The following is an 11,591-nucleotide window of genomic DNA, read 5'->3' on the forward strand; positions in this document are numbered from 1 at the left end:
CGAAAGGTGGGGATGGCCGGGCTCTCCCTCTGTGTCCCCGTGAACGAAAGGTGGGGATGGCTGGGTTCTCTGAGATGTTGGGGGGCAGAAGATAAACAAGGGGAATTGTGGTTCTAAATCCCAGAAATCAAAGAATCCTATCATTCCATTGCAAGCCCTACCCCTCATCTCCAGGTCCCCTTCCAAGACTCTGGGAGGCCAAGGCAGAGGCCCTACTAGACCTAACGGACCAGCCCCCAGCACTGACCGGCACTGACCAGCCCCCAGCAGTGACCAGCACTAAGCAGCCCTTGGTACTGAGCCACCCTCGCCGCAACTGCTGACCAGCCACACCACCCTGGGTCTGCTCCTCCTGGGGCTGGGGCAGAGGGTTCCCATGGCATTTATTAGAGAGACGAATCTCTGTGCTTTTCCAGTGGCTGAGCACAGGCCACTGCAGCCTCAGGTGCCTCCCAGAGATGAACCATTGTCCATCCTTTGTTCCAGGGGACCTCAGGCAGGCCCCAGGCCCCGGATCATGGGCAAGGCAACAGCATCTCTTGAGAATTATGCAGATATGTCTAGTTTTCAGCCAGCGTCCATGGCACTTCTCAGTCTAACAGAGGCCGGGAGATGATCTGCAGTCCGCTGCACTGGTCAGGCCAGTGGGTGACAGGCCAGGGGATGGGTGATGGACGGATGGCCCTGGCAGAGAGGCTGTCCGTCCACCCTGGTGTGGCTTTTCTAGGTGACAGGGTCACATGGTCACGGGGAAGGGGTGTCCATTAATGCTCAGGGTTAGGATGGCCCTTGGTGTGTCCTCCTGGAGACTGGTACGGCTAGAGCCCCAGGACACTGTCCACGCCTCGCCGTGGGATGGAGTGGGCAGAGGGGCCAGCAGGATGGTGAAGGCCAGCCACACTGCCGCACATGCCACCAGGCTATTTTTACCAAGCCTAATCAAGAACAATCAGCAGAAGCTACAGAGATGCAGGGGATTTGCGTGATCCAATTCTGAGTCCTAAATGTTAATTAAAAGTTATTTTCCCGTCACTGGCTCTGAGCACGGCTGCACTGCCCACGTGAGGCTGAGTGGGGACCCTCGGCCCTCAGCACTCTCTCAGGTGAGCTAGGAGCTGGTGGCCACAGAGGACACAAGCTTCAGACCCTGCCCCAAGGCCTATTACACACCCACAGGTCCTCGAGTGAAGGTCTCAGGGACAGTCCCAGCCAGCACAGAGTGACCCTGGAGACCTGGCCTCACAGGCCTTCCTCCAGCCCATCCTTCCCGCCCATGCACACACCCACAGGGAGGGCCTCGGGAGTCAGGAAGCCCAGCACTGACCCTCCTCTTGGTCCTTGCCAGCTGTGTAGCCAAGGGCAGATAGTCCAACCTCTCTGAGCAGCAAAATTTCATCCTGCCTAGAATTAATCTCGTCTCCGGGTGTCGTCGGGAGCACTGCTGATCTGTTTGAAAGTTTAACACTTCAGTGATACCAGCTCGCTCTAAAAATGCCACAGTGGTGCCCCAGACCCCCGTCCCAGGGGCACAGAGTTGGGCAGTGAGCAGATGAGGCTGCAGCTTTGGCAGACCTGGAGTCCTGACCCGCCCGTCTCGGCCTTTCACAGGTGAGGGGCTTGCAGCAACGTCACCAAAACCTTCTCAGCCCAGTTTCCCCAGCTGTTAAAAGAAGAGGGAGGTAGAAATGATCAAGGCATATCATTGTTGAGTTTAAAATGCATACATGATACAACACGTTTTGCTTTTACTGTATGTTTTTTGTGAAGGATCGATTCCCCATCCCAAGGCAAGGGTGAATAAAACCAGGCTACATATTTGTTAAATAAAGAGGGAAGGAAGTGGAGGTGGTCCCCCGCAGGGTCTGCAAGGGCAGGCTGAGCAGATGCCTAGCGCCCAGGATGCGCCTGACTGGCCAGTGCCTCATTACCACCGTTGATGTGTAAATACAGATTGTTCTCTCAACGGGTTAAAAATGGCTGTGCCAGGCAGGGCGCAGTGGCTCACACCTGTAATCCCAGCACTTTGGGAGGCCAAGGCGGGGCGAATCACAAGGTCAGGAGTTCAAGACCAGCCTGGCCAACATGGTGAAACCCCATCTCTACTAAAAATACAAAAATTAGCTTGACATGGTGGTGGGTGCCTGTAACCCTGGCTACTCAGGAGGCTGAGGCAGGAGAATCACTTGAACCCAAGAGGCAGAGATTGCAGTGAGGTAAGATAACGCCACTGCACTCCAGCCTGGGCGACAGAGCGAAACTCCATCCAAAAACAGGGGGGTTTTGCCAGAGGCAGGGGTGTCAGCTGAATTCAGGAGCCCTGGGGTCTGTGGCTCTGTGGCCCCCACGTTGTTGAGCTCCTTCTGGAAGCTCCTGCCCCACGCTGCCCAAGGATGCACCTGCAGTCCTTCCTCGGGAGTGACCCTCCTGGCCAGGTAGAAGGGCAGCCCCAGCTCTGCAGGTTAGGCGACCTCCTGGCCAGCATCAATGCCTTCCAGGGGACTGGCTGGGCTGGCCCGGTGGCTCTCACCCACAGATCCCCGGCCCCTCCAGCCTGGCAGCATGCCCCCTCTGGCCAAGCCCTGTGAGTCCCTGACTTCTGCAGGAGAAGGGAGAAATTGCGATTCAGCGTGAATTCCTGAGCATAAGAATTTGGCATCTTAAAATTAGAATGGACTCGGTGCCCTTAATTATGCCTGGGTGCACAGTGCAAGCCTCGGCCATAAATAATTAATCAGAGCTAGCTTTTCTGAGCACAGAGGTGGCAGCCACAGGGACCCGGAGCTCTCCCTCAGCCCCCGACGACATCACCTCTCGCCTCCTTGCTCCTCCCACAAGAAATGGCTTCCCAGAGACAGCTGCGGAAAGGGCACTCCTGGGAGCCCAAGTCTGGGCCCACCCTGGAGCAGAGACCAATAGGACATGGGCCCAGAGACGTGGAGGAGTTGCGGACTGGGAAGGACAAGGCAGGGACACACAGGCACCTGAAGTCCCTCGGCCTGGGGATCAAGACTTCCATCCTGCCAGCCACAGCACTCCCGCCAGAATCTCAGACCTCCCTGGACCCCACCTGTCCAAGCTTTACAGGAGAGGCAGGGCCCGGGGGCCAGGGGTGGGCCCTGAGCCAGAGTCTCCAGCTTCAAGCCTGGCTCCACAACTGACCAGCTGCTGACCTTGGGCAAGTTCCAGAGCCTTCTGTGCCTCAGCTTCCTAATCTGTTCCTCTGCCTGATGGGTGTGTGAGGACTGAACGTTCCCAGGTATCAGTCCCTTGGCAGCGTACCTGACTCAGAGAAGGACCCAATGAGTAAAACAGCAAGACTGTGGAACTTGTAGCTGCTGTATGATTAATAATGACAATCGGCAGCAATTGTGTTCTTCACCCTGGCACAGACAGGCCTTTGATGGGAGCTGCCGAAGCTGTGCCCCGAGCCGGGGCAAGAAGATGGGTGAACCTCCTTGTCCTTTCTGGGAAGGGAGCAAGCCAACCTGGTCTGTGGATCCAAAAGCCGGGGAAAGGGCTTTCGAGTTAATTTTCAGCTAAGCGGCTGGTCTTTACTCAGGCAGGCGTTGCAGTGAGCACTTTTTTGTGCACTATTTATGTGTTCTCATAGCAGTGCTCCAGGTGGGAGCAGAGGCTCAGGCAGGTGGGACCTGCCGGCTCCTCCCACCCCCAAGGCTCTTGTCTGTAAAGGGAGGAGGAGGAGGAAAGAACCACCTGCAACTTCTTTCTGGTCACAAGAGCCTCGGGTCCAACCATTCTGATTTCTGAACTCAGAACCCAGCAGAAATTATCATTGTTTTACTGGATAGGAAACTAAATTACAAAAAGCAAATACATTGTAACGTCCAAAGGAGCTGCGGTTTGTAGGTTTACACTGTCAGTTTTCCAGTGCGAGCAATCACAGAATGGAGGGACTGCGGCTGGCTGGGTCCCTAGGTGGCTCCCAGCCCCATGGGGGGTACAGCAGACTGCACCCAGGCCGGCAGGAGCACTGGGGCCGGCGCTCACCTGTGCAGTGACAGAGACGGGTCCGCGGAGCTCCAGCTGGGCAAGAGCACCAGGCTTGGGCACTTCCCTCCGATTTGATGCCCTTGTCCACACGGGGCTCAAGCCGGGAGAAGCAGCACCCAACACCCGCTGGCTGGAGCGTCAAGGCCTCAGGACCAGCTGACGCTTCTGAGCAAGCAGCACCCCAGTCAAAGCATCGATGCTGTGCTGGCCTACGGGGCTGGGGTGACGAGGGCGGCAGAGCCCTATTTCTGCTCATTCAGATCTGCTCCATGGGAAGAGGCAAATGAGGTCCTAAGCCCTCCAGGGGACAAAGCCGGGCCTCAGTGGCACTGCTGTCCATCAGAGGTGGAAGCAAAGTTTGCGGTCAGCCGTGGCTCATTTTTATGAGATACCGAGTCACCGCCACTAGTCTAGTTGCCAGGAAACAGGACGTGGGAGGGACAGGCAAAAATTAAGTACAGCAGCGAGTCACCAAGATGCAGTCCTGTGTGTCACCCCTGAGGACCCGCCTGGAGCCAAGGGCACCTTCTGGCTTCCAGCAGCTGATGGAAATTCAAACCGTGGCATGCTCAGTCCTTGGGATTTCAAAATCTCGAAAGCAGTTCCCTGATTTCAGCCATGGATGCTTCACAGTCAGCTGTTTTCAGAGCAGGTCAGGCAGCACAAATGGATGAGCAATGGAGAGACAGAAAAAGTCCAGCCCGGGGCCTCTGGAACCAGGACCCCGAGGGCCTCCATTCAAGGAGGAGCAGCCTCACTCTGCCCTTCACCAGCCACAGAGACCCTTGGGCTATGGGCAGTGCCCTAAATGCCAGCCATGCCCCGGGGCACGTGGCCACCGCCCAGCAGAACCGCTCCTGGAGTGCAAGGACTGACCCACGGACGGCGCAGGCCCCACTTTCCCGGGGATTGGCACGCAAATGAGCGGCCAATGACGGAGGGGCCAGCACACCTTTCCTCGAAGGTTGGGAGAATAACCATTTCCACTTCGGGTGCCAGGAGGTCTCCGTGGCAACTCCACACCTCCGCCATTGTAGGACAAAAACAACCACAGACAAAACACAGGCGAGTGGCCGTTGCCACATCCCAATAAAACTTTATTTACAAAAACAAGCGTGGGACAGGCTTGTCGTCGAGCCCTGACTTCACCCATGGCAAAGAGGGTACAGTGGTGTCGTTTTGGGAATATTTGAAGGAGGAAGATTCTAGCATCGCAGACATCACCCACCTGTCTCAGAGAGCTGATTAAAAATCTCGCACACGGCAAAGGTGGCACAGGTCCATAGTTCCAGCTATTTGGGAGGCCAAGGCAGGAGGATCACTTGAACCCAGGAGTTTGAGGCTGTACCAAGCTATGATCATGCCACTACATGCCAGCCTGGGCAACAGAGCAAGACCCTGTCTCAAAAAAACAGTCACACAGAGTCTTAGCGTTGGATTAAAAAGTAAATGTCTTATAAAGCTTCCCATGCCACATGCCAGGCTTGTTCACTATGTCTGCATATTCATTCATTCATTCATTTCACCGCCTACTGGGCACTCCCTACACCAGGACAGTGACAGCAAAAACCAAAACAGTCACAGCCCCTGCCCCTCAGAGATTAGTCTACATATTTAAAATCTGTAAGGCCAGGCACGGTGGCTCATGCCTATAATCCCAGCACTTTGAGAGGCTGAGACGGGCGGATCACCTGAGGTCAGGAGTTCAAGACCAGCCTGGCCAACATGGTGAAATCCTGTCCGTAGAAAAATAGAAAAGTTAACCGGGCTTGGTGCTGGGTACCTGTAGTCCCAGCTACTCGCAAGGCTGAGGCAGGAGAATCACTTGAACACGGGAGGTAAAGTTGCAGTAAGCTAGATTGTGCCATTTCACTCCAGCCTGGGCGACAGAAGAGAAGCCATCTCCAAAAGGAAAAATAATGTGTAAATGTACATATTTTATCTCTGTGGATTTTGGTTTTTCCAAGTTTTCTACCATGAGCAATTGTTATGCATTCACAAGTGTATAATGTCCTGTTCCAAACAAAAACCATGAAGGTCACCTCGCAAGACAAGCAGGCTGTGGGGCCCAGAGGCTGCCCCAGGGGACCCAGCGCAGCCTCAGCCTCCCTTCCCACCACAGTGGCCTTGGGCAGGTTGCCTCCTAGAGCCTCAGTTTCATCACCTGCAAAATGGGAACAATTCTATAATCCCCTCTGCCCCTGCTCCCAAAATGCTGCCATTCTGCGTCCCTGGGGTTGTCACCAGCAGGGGCCCCCTCTCTGGGACAGACCTGTCCCCTCCCCGCTCCTGCCTGCTGCCAGCTGTTTGCATTTCTGCTCTTGCACATATGGCTTTGAAGGCATCTGAGTGGCCTCTCCTGGGACTTCTCCCAGCTGGTGTCCTGTGGTCTGGCCCCAACACGGTACAGCAGCCAGTCCTGAGTGCGGGCCGCAGGGCGCGTACCCCCACCACGCCGAGCTGGCGGGAGCTGTCATGGGGGCCTCCATTGGGGATTGGACATTTGGGGCATGAGGATTAGCATGGGGGTGACTCACTGGAAGGGGCGCAAGGGTGCCAGGGGCTACAGCTCTCTCGGGGGCTCCCAGCCCTCTGGGTACCTGGAGGCCATGGTCATGGGGCATGGGCATCCCCAGGCAGCTGCTGAGAACTGAGAGGGCCTGGGATGGGGTGTGCCCTGTGCCCTCCCTGGGCCCTCTCTGGCAGCTTCTCCCTCTTCTTCTCTCCCCTGCCCCCCTCTGTCTTGATGAAACGCCTGACTGGGCTGGAGCCCTCACACCTACCCGCCGGAGTCAGCTACGTCTGCACCACGTCCTCATGTTCTCTCGGCTGCAGCCACAGAATCCGCCCTAGGCTTGGTCATCACGGCAGCAGGTGGGCACCGACCCTGTGCCAGGTGCTGCACTGAGTGCCCTACCTGTGCCAGCCCACCTGAACGCACAGCCTCCTGAAGAATGGGGTCCCTCCTCCCCGTGTCACAGAGGGGACGGACTTCCTGTGGGGAACAAATCTTCCCTGATGCTCCCTCCCACATGGCCGCTTGCCATGTGGCAGATGCCGGACTTCCCCTGAGGACAGGACCAGCACTGTGGCTCCAGCACGGGTGCCTTGGAGGCCCCAGGGTCTCACTGGACATTGCGTGAACGGGGCCTGGCCACCCGCTGACATCATAAGGAAACAGCTGGGTGGGTTTTTCCTGAAACACCAGCTGTGCAGGGTTCCTGCCCAAATCCTCCTCTGTGTGAATGGAGCCTTCCCCTGGGAACCTAACAGTTTCTGCCTCGGTGCTGGGATTGTGGTGGACGGCCCTCGTCAGAAGGCAGAATCCTCCTGCTCCTCGAGATGGGTGCACAGTTGAATTCTAGATTACAGTCCCTGCAAGAAATTCCACGCCGATGCACTTAAAATTCTTCCTTTCCCAGATACCTGCCTTTTCATCCCAAGGGGCCTGAGAGGCTTTCCTTTTGTTGGAAAATCTGAAAAAATTAAATTTAAAAGTCATTATGGCTGGGGTAAGGTTAATAAGAAAATCCTAAACCAGATTTATCAGCTAAGGCCTTCTTTGTGAACCGTTATTAAACTTGCATAAGTTAGAATAGACTCTTCATATAAACTTCACTCAGAAGTCTGCACGGGAACGGACACACAGCCCGGCACATCCCTCCTCAGAAGGATGGGAGCAAGTGATGAGGGGTCAGACAGGTCCTTGCTAAAACGGCAGACGACACCAGGACCCACTTGGTCATGTAAGCAGAGGCAGACGCTCCGGAGGATGTGAGGAGCCAGGAAACCCAGGGGGCCAGGAGCACCAGGCATGGCTGCTCCACCGGGAGGGCGCCCTCCTGCCCCCACCGCCAGGCACAGAGCCTCGCCCGCACTGCCTTCGAGAGTGCGGGCCCCACCTTCTGCCTCTGCAGCTCGCCAGGATCAGGCTCTCTCCACCTCTCCTCTGAACCGCAGACATGAAGGTGCCTCTGGCTGGCAGGTCCTAGCTCACCTACCAGGCTGTGGCTGTAGAGAAGGCCGGGAAAGTGGATTTCTGGAAAACAAGGAAGCAAACTCAGAAGGTGCAGGGGAGCCAGGAAGCCTCACCAATGACCACGACACTGACCCTGGAAACTTGAACAAAAAGAGAGCAGCTCATCTCACAAGAGCTGAGGAGTCTTAGAAAAGCTCCCTTCAGGCGTGGCTGGACCTAGGCTCCACCAGCTCACTATGACGCTCCCCTGGGCCATGCTTCCTGCAGCTGGCTTTGTTCCCAGGCTTCGAATGGTGGCTCCCACCCAACCCAACACCTTCAGATTCATGTGGTTACCATGCCCAGGCCAGACACAGGGGCCACCAGTACTGAGCCCTAATTGGCTGACCCAGGTCATGAGCATATTTCAAACCAGTCATTGAGGCAGGGGCCTCAGGGGCAGAGAACAAGGGTCTGAACCGTTTTCAGGGAAGGACCCAATAGTATTTTCATCTGTGGTCAGGCTGTCCCTATTGCCCTGACTCAATATCACTGTTGGGTCAGGAAAGCAGCCACAGGTGAGATGTAAACGAAGGGGGTGTGGCTGGGTGTCAATAAAACTTTATTTATAGAAATAGGCTTCGGGCCAATGCCACACTAGACCACGGTTCCCAGAGCGCTTCATCCCACCAAGCCCTTAAGGAAACTTGGGGATGACACGGCCGCAGGACCAGAATGGGGTGAGCCTGGTCAAACCTCCCTCAGAATCCTAAAGGCCGGAAGCTACCGAGGGCTGCCACACAGCTCCCAGGGGAGGCCAGCAGATTTTCATTGGAGAAGCAACCCCAAGATTCAGACAGGCTGCTTTGGGGGCATGGCAGTGTCCCCAGCAGAAGGAGTAGCCCTGGGCCAGGTGTCAGAAGCCAGTGGTGTGAGGGGGCCAGAGCAGCGGCTGTGGGTTCAGGGCATGTCTGGAGAGGGCTCGGGGTCCCAGGACCCGGCACATTTTGCAAACTTAGATTCCCGGGTCGGGGAGCTCACTGGCCTTGAGTCCTCCACCAGCCACTGCCAGGCTCACCTGCCTGCCTCACTGCACTGATGGGGCGGGACACCCTCCTCCCTGCCCCAGGCCTGCAAAGCTCCCCCCGCCCTGAGGCCCTCCCACTACCACCTCTGCCTGGAGATGGCCCCAGCAGGGAATTCGTAACAGGGCTCAGCTACCGCCTCCCCTGAAGACGCCAGGAGGGATGGTCACCTCCACCTCACAGCTCTGTCCCACTCCCAGGTCCCCTGGGCACCAGGTCAGCCCCTAGGCCCACTGCAGCGCAGCCCTGGCTGAGGAGGGCTGCCCCTCCTGCCCGGTCCCTGGCCCTCCTGAAACTTGTTCACAGGCCTCGGCGAAGCTCCCTTGAGTGTCCCCTGCAGCGGTCCTCTGCCTGGGGCCTGGCTGCACAGCACCCCTCACGGCCGCAGCCTCAGCAAGGGCTGTCCTCTCTCACACCCAAGAACCGCAGGGCTGAGGCCAGGCAGGCAGCACACTGCACCCCACTCCCAGGCACGTTCACCCCCAGAACGCACACCTTGGATCCCCAGCCACAGCCTGCATAGCCCCTCCCATCCCCCCGACGGGCACCGTCCCCCCATGCCATGATGCTGTGTGAGGCAGTGTGCCCCTGTCCGCTGGGGGACCGTCTGACCCCTGGGCAGCTCAAAACGTGTGAGGAAGGGAAGACGGAGTGAGTCCCGAAGCTCCCTCCTCTAGGGCAGGGTCAGCCTCTCCAGGCCTCCCCGCGTTCCCAGCAGCAGCTTCTGGGCTCCAGCCACCTGGCTCAGGGGCAGAGACAGCAAGGGGATTCCACCCCACGCTGGACATCGGGAGCAGTGGAGGCAGCAACTGTCCACCCCAGAGTTTAACAAAGACAGCTCCTCCGGATCCTGAGGTGAGCTCTTCTACGGCTGAATGTGGCCATGTGAGGAGGGGTCCCAGCTCCACAGACATGGCTGAGATCCCACTTTGGATAAATCCACAGTTTTTCTTCCTAACAAGGTGATTGTTTGGGGGTGATCACCTGCAGGTGACAGGCGGGGCCGCTCGTACCAGACCTGGAGCTGGGCCAGGCTGCAGGGTTTTCGGCCAAGCTTAGAGTCCCAGGCCGAGAAGGCTGATTAAAGGACTTTCTCTGAGACTTTGGAATACAGAGAAAGGACGCAGCACTTGTCTGGGAATAAATTGGAATCTTTTTCCATCCTTGACAGGAGAGCCCCAGTGGTGTGGGTCTGAATTCTGCTGCTGTGACACAGCTCCTGCCTGGGAAAGGGGAGCAGCATAGTTCATTTCTGGGCATTTATATGAAGGCTATCGCTCACTCCTTCATTCACTGACGAGAGGCCAGGCCTTGGGCCAGCAGGGACAGCCCCCACCTGTATGGCCCTGGACCCTGTACACCCGACGTCATTGTCCATGGGTCTGACAGGGCCTCCACGCTCAAGACAGACGCGCGCTGAAGGGGCGCTGGTGGGTCGGGTGAATCTGCGCTGTCTCACGGCCTCTGCTCACACTGGCTCCGAGACTCTGGGCACAGACCTGGCACCTCAGGGCCTCTGCATGCTGCTCTGTGTGTGCAGGGCCCCCTGTGGCAGATACAGTCTGCTGGCTGCCTGACGCCCCTTTCCCACCTCTTCTCTGTTTCCCACCTCACAAGGCTCCATTCTTCGGGCTTGTGGTGGCCAGGGGACATCGCCCTAGCCGACAGAGCATTGGCACAAGTCAGCTGGGGAGGGGCACTCTGGGAAGACTCTTTCTTACTGAAGGGAAAGCTGTACGTCTCAGGCAGCCAGAGGGCCAGGCCAAGCTGCAGTGTCCCGACCACGGGAGGCTGGGGAAGGATAGAGCCCCGCCCCGACAGGCCCAGCCACCAGCAGCCCTGGAAGGTCAGGTTCCCGGGTTCAGGCCACCACAGTGCCAGTTTCTGTTTGCTGCACTCGAGGGCTCCTCCTTACTCCCGGCTGAGGGCAGGTATGAAGGTGGCCCGGATGAGGTCCCCGACACCCTTCCAGCCTTGTCTTAACCTGATCACCTCTTGAGATCACCATCTCCAAATACAGTCACACTCTGAGGTCTTGGGGGTCTAGGGCTTCAAACATAGAAATCTCAGGACATGCCATTCAGCCCCTAGCAGTGCCCCACGGCAGGACACAGGGCTTCCCACCTGTGACGCCCCAGCGCCCGTCCTGGGAGGAAGGGTTTGTGATCACAGGACTGTCACATCACGTGGCACTTCTCAGCCATCTCAGCTGCACACAGCAACGCAAAGGAATCCCAGATCCACAGTGCTAAGCAGAAGAAGCCAGACACAAGTGCTGGAAGGTTCCATCCACATAAAGGACAAACCCAGGTGAACTCATCTGTGACACCAGAAGTCAATGTGAGCTTACGAGGTTCCTACAGCAAATGACCACAGACTTGGGGCTTGAAACAACAGGAATTTACTCCGTCAGTCTGAAATCACCGGGAATTTACTCCGTCAGTCTGAAATCACCGGGAACTTACTCCTTCGGTCTGAAATCACCGGGAATTTATTCCTTTGGTCTGAAATCACCGGGAATTTACTCCGTCGGTCTG

General features: G+C 57.0%; 1 protein-coding gene and 1 long non-coding RNA gene across 2 annotated transcripts in view; one reads left to right on the plus strand and one right to left on the minus strand.

Moving 5' to 3' along the window:
• The window catches only part of CDH4 (cadherin 4), a 673,674-nt gene that overhangs the window by 628,992 nt on the left and 33,091 nt on the right, over positions 1-11,591 (plus strand). The window lies entirely within an intron of this gene.
• Positions 7,288-11,591, minus strand: part of LOC119467619 — a 37,215-nt gene continuing 32,911 nt past the window's right edge. The window contains exons 2-3 of the long non-coding RNA XR_005196161.1: positions 8,013-8,050; positions 7,288-7,487 (exon numbers count right to left, since the gene is read on the minus strand). This is a non-coding gene — a long non-coding RNA (uncharacterized LOC119467619). The remainder of the gene's footprint in view (positions 7,488-8,012; positions 8,051-11,591) is intronic.

This window comes from Cebus imitator, unplaced genomic scaffold (genome assembly GCF_001604975.1).
Source record: "Cebus imitator isolate Cc_AM_T3 unplaced genomic scaffold, Cebus_imitator-1.0 Scaffold311, whole genome shotgun sequence".
NCBI classification, from domain to species: Eukaryota; Metazoa; Chordata; class Mammalia; order Primates; family Cebidae; genus Cebus; species Cebus imitator.